The sequence below is a fragment of the Strix uralensis genome, chromosome Z (assembly GCF_047716275.1).
Source record: "Strix uralensis isolate ZFMK-TIS-50842 chromosome Z, bStrUra1, whole genome shotgun sequence".
In the NCBI taxonomy this organism is placed as follows: Eukaryota; Metazoa; Chordata; class Aves; order Strigiformes; family Strigidae; genus Strix; species Strix uralensis.
Genome location: NC_134012.1, coordinates 80,500,747 through 80,510,235, shown reverse-complemented (window position 1 = coordinate 80,510,235; position 9,489 = coordinate 80,500,747). Strand labels below are relative to the sequence as shown.

At 58.0% G+C, this 9,489-nt stretch overlaps 1 long non-coding RNA gene across 1 annotated transcript; it reads right to left on the bottom strand.

Annotated features, from left to right (window-relative positions):
- Positions 1-4,730: 4,730 nt before the first annotated feature.
- On the bottom strand, positions 4,731-5,999 carry LOC141937883 (uncharacterized). Its single transcript, XR_012627109.1, has 2 exons — positions 5,183-5,999; positions 4,731-4,876 (listed from the first exon to the last, which is right to left on the bottom strand). It is a non-coding gene; the product is annotated as an uncharacterized LOC141937883 (long non-coding RNA).
- Positions 6,000-9,489: the final 3,490 nt, after the last annotated feature.

Here is a 9,489-nt window from a genome sequence, read left to right as displayed (position 1 = left end):
CTGGGGTGCTGATAGTCACTTTGTTTCTGCCTGTTGCTGATGATTTTGTCCCTGCCAGGCTTGTGCTGCAGGAGGGGAACGGTGCCATCGTGTCCCCTGGCAAGATCCCGCTGCCCGGGTACCGTTTTGTCCTGCCAGGGTGATGGGGTATATTTAAGGTTTGGGTGTTGGGAAAGGATCGGTGCGTGTTTGACACCTGTGCACCTGCCTTCCTGTGCAGTAATGCCTTCACAGGGCTGAGAGCCACCAGATCCATGTCCCAGACCTCTGCCACAGGGACAGGACCACGGTAGGTGTGATGGGAGACCTGAAGATGGGCAGCCGATGCCCATTGCTCCCCTCCACATCATTGCATTGTGGCACAGGGGCTGGGGAAAAGGAAAAAGCCTTTTCATCCCTCATTTCTCCTCGACAGGGAGATGTTCGCTGCCCGTTGGGGCTGTCAGCTGTGATAGGAGAGGATGAAGATGCAGGAGATTTCCAGCAGGAAACAATTTGGAGCCAGCATCGCACTCCCACCTCTATTTCACAACTTTTTATTGCTCCCCGCTGTCAGCAGGGGAAGGACCCACATTTCGGAAAGCAGAAAAAAACGATGAAGCAGGAGCAGGGTGAGATTTCAGACTGTTTGACCTCCCGTTCTGGGAGCACCAGAGTCCCGTGGATGGCTGAGAACTTGCAAAGGGCCAGCACTCATCACACCTGTGGCTTCCTGTACCCATCCATCCCCAGCAAAGGTGCTTGGTGATGCAGAGAGGACTGGCCAGGGCAGCCTGCAGCCACAGCAACAGCGAGGGTTGTGTTTTGCACGTCGCTGTCTGGGAATGAGAGATGAGCAACAGCCAAACCCCTGCCACGGCTGGAACAACGCAGATGAGCCCCGAGGAGAAAAACCACCTGGGGCAGGGGGGCCGGGCTCGCCGCAGGGACCTGAAGAGTTGGAGACTCGGAGGTGGCATCTCACCTCACATCCTGCTGCAAGGAAAACATCCAGCTGCCCCCAAGGCAGCGTCTGAAACCCTTTGGCCCTTCTCAGCACAGTGAGGCACAGGAGCTATTTTAAACACCTGCCTTAGGATGGGGTGAATTATCAGCAAACCATGTGTCCCGTGGCTCTGCCCCCCAGTAATGAATCCTGGTGGAAGTCACTCTCCAAAGGCTTTTTGCCGACGACCTGTGTGGCAACAGCACCACCTCCACAGGGCAGGTGGGGAAGCTGAGGCACGGTGCCCCAACCTGCTGGAGATCTTTTGTGGTGGAGCTTGGGCTCACCTGCCTTTCCCTGTCCTACCCCTCCTTAGGCTGGGACCAGCCACAGGGGAGCTCCCAGCTTTAAACCCCTGATGGCCCCACATCCCCCAGGCAGAGGATTTAGTCCTCCAGGAGTCAAGACTAAAGGCCTGCACCCCCCTCAGCATGAACCCGGGGTGAAACCTGTCCCTTCCCAGCCCTCCTCTGAAAAATAAACTCCGTGCTGTGACAGTGGGGGCGGCCAGGTGCTGGTTTCAGGCACCTGTAGCCCCGGTCCAGACCAGAGTCTCATGTTTTGGGGTTTATACCGACCTTCCTGAGAGTGGGATCTGCGCTAACCCTGCCTGCGTGACACATCGAAACTGCATCACTCGGCCTGAGAGTTGGTGGGGATTTTTATGAGGAAAAAAACACTTTATTCACTGTAAAAAAAACAAACAACCAAACAACAACCGCAAAACCTTCCATTGTGTAAAGTCGAGTCAATTTAGCAGCTTCAGCTAAGGAAACATACTTTTTAAAGGAATAATCGGTGTGATTCTTTCATCCTTTTCCAAGCTTTTGGTCCCCTTTCTCCAGGGTAATATTTGTGTGTCCTTGATCACTGTGTTTATTACAGTTAGGAGGGGGTTAAGCAACCCAAAAAATGGAACAGCTGCTCCTGTTTCACATTGAAGCAGCCGCTTCAGTGAACCTGCAATGACACACAAGCATGCGTGTGCATCTGAACGGCTGCAGGGACGGAGATCTCACCCCGCTGCAGAAGCTGTGAGAAAAACAGAAAAGCGGCAAAATGTCATTTCAGGTCAACCCCTGCCAAAAGTCTTCCTCTTGCCCCAGCTCCCCGAAACGGGCAGGCAGGGCCGGGCCCCCGGCACACGCACGTGTCCTCGTAAGCCATCAGCACCGACCCCAACAGAAACTGCCCCCGTGCTGCCACCTGCGCGGCACGGGTGTGCCACGACAGCCGTGATCTCGGTGCCAGGCTACTACTCGTAGTAAAACACTCACTGTAGCATCCCTATGTGTGCACATGGGTGTGTGTAGATCCTCCCAAACACATAAATTTGGCTCAGTTGGGCCCAGGTTGGCTCCTGCCGTCACCAGCTGAGACCTGACGGCAATCGAAGCACAGCTGAGGATGCCGAGGACTTGAATTTCAGCCCTTTTCCCCCATCCTCTGGGGGGTTTTCTCTCCTTTTGGGGAGAGGAGCAGGATGAGGGCAGCGTGGAGACAATGAGCCACCTTCCCTTGCCAGGGTGGAGGGGTCACTCTCCTGCTGCTCTAGCAGGGTGTTTCCGGACAAAGTCTTTGATAAAGCCAATAAATGAAGCGCGAGAAGATGGAGTGTGACTGGCCATGACTCCAGGACAGATGGACAGACTCTCTGGCGTGCTCAGCCTCCCGCTGACACTGAGGGCTCCCGCTCTGATGCAGGATGGTTTCTATCTCTCAAAGTTTGCAGCTGTGTTATGGGATGAAGTGATTTGCAATAATTTGTCACACCTTGTAGCCCACAGGTTTTTAACTCTGGGTGGAAGGAACAGCGTTTCCACCCTGGATGAATCAGCACTTTTCTGGAAACTTTGTTAGTCCAACACTGCACCTCTGAGCAGGAGGGCAGTGATCTCCCTGCAGCTGGGTACCTCGAAATGCTCTATTTTTTGTCAGTTCTTAAGTTTCTCTTCTGTGCTTCAGCTCTGAGATGGGAAAAGGAACTGACTCTTCTCTCTCAGTTTTCATTCTCATTCAAAATCAAAAGCTATCAGAGATCCTGGGCTCGTTGCCACGGTCTTGGGCTCACTCTGCCCCCCAAAATATCTCCCTGTACCCTGAGAGCAGCTGATGGTGAGGGAAGGAGCAGGAACAGGTTGGGTCAAGGCAAAGCACCCAGGTGCCAGGCCAGGCCCTGTGGTGAGGCACCAGCAACAAGCCTGTGCCACCCTCTGCTGTCAGCCCTGTCTGCCCAAAACAGGCTGGGTTTGCAGAAATGCACCTGCTCTTTAATTTTTCATCCCTTTTTTGAGTGCTTCCGATCCTCCTGTGTCCTGAAAGGCTCTCCAAGCCTCTCCCTGAATGCTTGGCAGGAGCCATGATCCTGCCAAGCTGGGACCTGACCCTGAGGGGATGGCGAGAGCCACCCTGACCAGGAGGCTGAGCTGGGGGGGGGGTAATTATCCCTTTTCCGATGCCCCCCCCACCTGAGACACCTCGAGGGACAGCCAGCTCCCCTCCTGCCATTGCCCTGCCCTTTGCAAACAGAGGAAGCTGAGGCGTCTCCTCAGGAACTGACTCCTGTGGGGCAAGGCCCTGCCGGCGGCCTGACCGTGTGAGGCGGCTGCTAATTCAGCAGGGCCATCGCACGTTTCCCTCAGGAGCGGGACATCCCCATGTCCCCACAGCCCGGGGACACTGGTGACAGCAGACCCTGTCCCTCTCTGCCCACACCCGGCACCATTAAGGCCCACTGGCTGCTGGCCACCCCTGTGGTGAGGTTTCTCCTCAGGGCACGAGAGGGATGGCAGTGCCCTGCGGGCTGGCAGGGTCCCAGTCCCACATCACCTGGGAAGTTTGGGGGGTTTTCTGACATCTGTGGGGTTTTTTTCCCAGTTTATCCCCATTTATTCAGAAGGTGACTGCTTGTGCCTCATGGTATGTCCAGCAAAGACATCACATCACAGAAGTGGTCAACTGGGCTGGGCCACAACCCTTCAACTGGCTTGAGAAGTCTGTGATGATTGTGAAACCAGTCAGTGTCCCAAGCCCAGAGCCAGCTGCCAGCGGGGAAAACACCTTCCAGCTCATCAGCCTGTACAGAGCATGGGGTGACACATGGCCAGGGACTGACTGTAGGACATGGTGGCCAGCGGGTAACACTCGCAGACTGCATGAGATCCAAGGAACTGGAGCTGAGCCGTGCAGTCCTGAGCAGAGGTGGTCCGTCCCCAGTCAGGAAGCCGACCAGCAGCCCGGATGGGTTGATGGAAGTACAGCACGTCTCCGAGCTGCTCAAATCCACCAGAAATACATCGGGCTGTGGTGATGCTGGTGTCACCACCAGCAGTGACGCTGTTCCCAAGCACAGCCTCTGCACAGACACTGAGAGAGAGGAGGAAGAGGCACCTGGAATCAGGCGCCTTCCCAACCCCAGCAGCAGAAGCTCTCCTGGTGACGTCTGTTTTTTCCCATTCCCCTTTCTCCATCAGTGTCCTTGGTCTGTCTTTTCCCCTCCTGTCAGAAAGGGCACCTCTGAGAGAGGGAATATTTGTGACAGAAAGCGTTACCAGAGAGAGAGCAGTGTTTGCACACACCAGGCTGTATTGGGTACCCTGAGCAAGAGCCCTTACTCAGAGCTGCTTAAATTTTTTGTGCTTGCCACCCCTGGGAAAGAATGTATTGTTTACCGGGAATCATCGGCCGCAAAACTGCTTCTTATGGCACCCTGCAGGCCCCACAAAGGCTTCTCATCACACCCAAGGACACAGGGGACATTTATTGTCCATGCAAATGTTTCTCATCAAATACAAGGACAGATTGGACACATCAGACAGATCAGTCTGTCCTTCAAACAGTCAGCAAGGAACTTCTAGTAAGGAGCTACCGTTCTTGGAGAGGAGAAACACCCTGGAACATGGAAGCTTGTTAAAATTGTTTTACTTAAATCGGTTTAAGAACCTGCCTGGATACAGACCCTCACCCTTTGAACTTGCACAGACAATTAAAACCCCACTGTCACTTTAAATCAGAGCAAGCACGTCACTACCCACTGAGGGGTACAAGCGATAAGTAATTAACCAATAATCACTGCAGTAAAGGTGTAACCATGTAGTCTGGGGTGTATAAACACTCCCAAGTTCTTTTGTGCCGAGTGCTTGACCTGCGGACTCTTCCCCTGTGCGGGATAAAGCAGTATCTCCTCTCCAAACTCACCTTGGTCTCCAGAGTCTTTATTTCAGGTGTCACACTCCCGTGCAGGGGCTCTACACTCCGTGCGAGAAGAGGAGCGGGGTCTTGGCGAGGCTGCTCCTCGGAGCACGCCTTTCCCCCGAGCAGAGGAGTCGCCCCAGGGAGGTCCCTGTCCCCGCCTCTGGAATAAAGAGGGAACGGCCTGTGCTCAGGCTTCAGCAGCACGGCCGCTGCGCCTCAAGTTATTCCCAGGACGCTCTGCACAGGCGGGAAAGGTTTCTCTGTTTGCTGTCGGCGGGAGAAAGGCACCTCAGTGTGGGAGAGATTTAAATCTCAGCCCACGGCGCGAGGAGAGGGAGCAGCACCAGCACCCTCAGCTGTGTGTCCGGCCAGGCAGGAGCTCCCGGCACTCGCTGAATTGCTGCGGGGGGTGTCCAGCTAGTTACCGCGTCCTGGGATGGGCCCTGCAGGAACGGCACGGACAGAGCACCGGCAGGACAAACGGACAACTCGGAGGGGTCCAGATTTGGAAGTGCGGAAACTTCAGATTCCAGACATTTTTAATTCAACATTCTGGCATCTCAAAATACAGCACTTTCAAATTCAAACTGCCGACATTCCAAACCCGGACAGCTCAGATTTAGAATTCAGAAAATTCAAATCTAAGGTTCAGAGATTTCCAAATTTTGAAAGTCAGAAATTTCAAATTTCAGAAATGTCCAATTCAAGATGCGGACATTTCAAAATTTGTCATTTTCAAATTCAAAATTCCAACATTCCATAACCCCAGACATTTCAAATTTGGAATTTGGAAAATTCAAATCTAAAGTTCTGAGGTTTCCAAACTTCAAAATTCAGAAATTTCAAATGTGTCCTGGCACCCCCACACCCCCAGACTCCCCCAGACCATCCAGACCCCTCCACACCCCACCCAGAACTCCCAGACCCCCCCAGGACCCCTCCTGGCACCCCCAGAACACTCCCAGGATCCCTAGAGCCCCCCCAGACCTCCGCCATCACCCCCAGACCCCTCCAGGACCACCCCCAGCACCCCCAGGACCCCCCCAGCATCCCCTGAGGATCCCCAGAGCCCCCCAGACCCCCCGTGGTACCCCCAGACCCCCCTGAAGCCCCTGGCACCTCCAGACCCCCCAGGCCCCGCCCCAGCTCACCCTGACCAGGGTGACCATGCGCTGCCCCTCCTCCTGCAGCCGCTCCTGCCGCTGCCCCTCGGCCTCCTGGGAAGGGGTGAGGGCGGGGGGGGGGGGGGTGTCAGTCACCCCCCCCAAAGGCTGGGGGGTGTTGGGGGGATGCGGGGGGGTTCGGGGGGGCAGGGAACCCCCCCAGAGCGGTGACAGGCGTCACAGACGCACCCCGAGCCCTGGTTGCAGAAGGTGTAATGGGGGCACTGCCAGCTCTATGGTAAAAAAAAGGTGGGGGGGGGGGTGTCAGGGCTTGGGGTCACCCCCAAAACTCAGGGACCCCCCCAGGAAGGGTGGGGACCCCCCAAACTGACCTGGGGGCTGGGGGGGCCGTCGGGCGAGGCGGGGGCACTCGCAGACCCCGCAGAGGACGCTGGGGCCGGGGTTCAGGAAGGTGCAGGAGGCGCAGGCACAGCCCCCACCTCGCTGCTGGTGTTGGGGGGCAGCCCCAGAGTCGGGGCCCCCCCCCCTATAGCGCTGTAGAGGAAAAAAAGAGGGTGAGGGACCCTATAGATCCCCATAATCCCCCATAGGGGATCGGGGGGGGTTGGGGGGGCTGTACCCTGGGGTCCCCCCATGGCGGCTGGCAGGGGGGGTCCGCCTGGAGGAGGGGGGGGGCGGGGGGACACTCTCAGGATCTATAGGGGCTCTATAGGGGCCCTACAGACCCACACGTGACCCCAGGAGCCCGACCCCAGGAGCCCACCCCCAGGCCCTCCAGCCCCTCTACAGCCCCTAGAGCCCCCCCAGCGCCCCCCAGCACCCCCCTATAGCCCCACCACCCCTACAGATGCCCCATAGAGCACCCACAGCCCCTATAGAGCCCCCCTATAGCCCTCCCAGCTCCTATAGAGCCCCCATAGAGCCACCCCAGCCCCTATAACGCTCCCTATACCCCCTCTACAGCCCCCCCACCCCTCTATAGCCCCCCCCAGCCCTGTAGCTGCAGGGCCGTCCCCATCCGTTATTGGCAGCGAATTGGCCACCAGTGGCCTCTGGGAGCAGAAAGAGGAGCCACTCCCAGTTCACACCAGTACAGACCAGTATGAACCAGTGACAACCCCACTCCACCCTCCCTGTACATCCCTGGGCACCCCCAGTATAGCCCAGTGCCCCACCCACTCCTCCCAGTGCAGCCCAACCTCCTCCCAGTCCCTCCCAGTATAGCCATGTGCTCCCCCCACTCCTTCCCACTATAGCTGTGTGCTCTCCCCAGTCCCTCCCAGTTCCCCCCAGTCCCTCCCAGTCCCCGCTCACCTCAGCCCCCCTGCCAGGATGTCAGTGAAGAACTGGGGGTTCGGGTGCTGGTTCTTGGGGGGAGGGCAGGGGGAGAGTCAGAGCCCTCCCAGTGCCCCCCAGTACATCCCAGTGCCTCCCAGTACGACCCAGTGCCCCTCCCAGTACTCCCCAGTATGGCCCAGTATGTCCCAGTGCCCTGCAGTACATCCCAGTAACCCTCCCAGTGCCCCCAGTATGTACCAGTGACCTTCCTAGTGCTCCCCAGTGTCCCCCAGTATGTTCCAATGACTCTCTTAGCGCTCCCTAATATATCCCGGTATGTCCCAGTGCCCTACAATACATCCCAGTAACCCTCCCAATGCCACCAGTATGTACCAGTGACCCTCCTAGCACTCCCCAATATATCCCAGTATGTCCCAGTAACCCTCTCAGTGCCCCCCACTATGTCCCAGTGCCCCCAGTACATCTCAGCGACCCTCCCAGTGCCCCACAGTATGTGCCAGTGACTCTCCTAGCACTCCCCAATATATCCCACTATCTCCCAGTGCCCTACAGTACGTCCCAGTAACCCTCCCAGTGCCCCCCACTATGTACCAGTGACCTTCTTACTGCTCCTCAATATGTCCCAGTATGTCCTGCTGCCCCCCAGAATGTCCCAGTGCCCCCCCCAGTGCGTCCTAACAACCTTCCCAGTATGTCCCAGTGCCCCCCAGTATGTCCCAGTAACCCTCCCAGTGCCCCCACTATGTACCAGTGACTTTCCCCCCAGTTTGTCCTACTGCCACCCAGCACTCACGGCCAGCAGCAGGTCCAGCTCGGCGCACAGCAGCAGGACATGGGTGGTGACAGTGACCACACGGGGGATTTGGGGACCCCCTGCCCCTGGGGGGAAGCTCAGCGCCTTCCCCATCTCCTCCGTGTACCCCAACAGCCGCAGCAACCCCCGGCCCCCCTGCGTGGGAGGGGCACGTGCAGTAACCCTCCCTGTCACTGGGGAGGATTTGGGCTACGAGCGGGGGCGGGCAGGGGGAACTGGGGTATCCCGGGGGGGGAATTGGGGTCCTACAACAGAATATTGGGGTGCTGTAATGGGATACTGGGGTGCTATAGGGGATATTGGGGTGATACAGGGGGATTGGGGTCCTATAGCAAAATACTGGGATGCTAGAGAGGGATATTGGGGTTCTGTGGGGGATATTGGGGTGATACAGGGGGATTGGGGTCCTTGAGGTTTTGGGGTGCCAGTGCGGGTTTTGGGGTACCTGCATGGCGTCAACGGTGCCGCAGCAGATGGGGTTCCCGAAGCGGACGGCGCGGCAGTGCTGGGGGGGCCGGGCTGCAGCAGGTTCCAGCCGTACTTCTCCAGGATGCTGAGCACCATCCGCAGCCCCCCAAACCCTGCGGCTGCCCCCTGGCACCTGGGGGGGACAGGGAGGGTCAGGGGGAGCCCCCAAACCCCCACCACACCCCCACATCCCCCCACTCCCCCTCCCACCACCCCCAACACCTCATTCCCCCATATTTTGAGTGCCCCCCCCCCCCCATTTTGGGTGCCCCCTTGTAATTTTGGGTGTTTCCCTCCTGCATTTTGGGCCCCCCCCATACCAGGCACAGGTTGTCGCACAGCAGCGGGGCCCCATCCAGGTGCTGACACTTGTCTCAGGGGGGCCAGGGGACCCCCAAAATCGGGCTCAGCTCGGCCGGCATCACCTCCCCGGAGACCCGGGTCAGAGCCGCCTCCAGTGCCACACACAGCGCCCCAAGATCGGGCAGGGGGGACCCTTGCTGCCCCCCGGGGTTTGGGGGGACTCCTCTGGGTCGGGGGGTGCCCCCTTGGAGCAGTCTGCGATGGGGGGGCACCCCTGGGAAGACCCCACGGTGTGGAGGGAG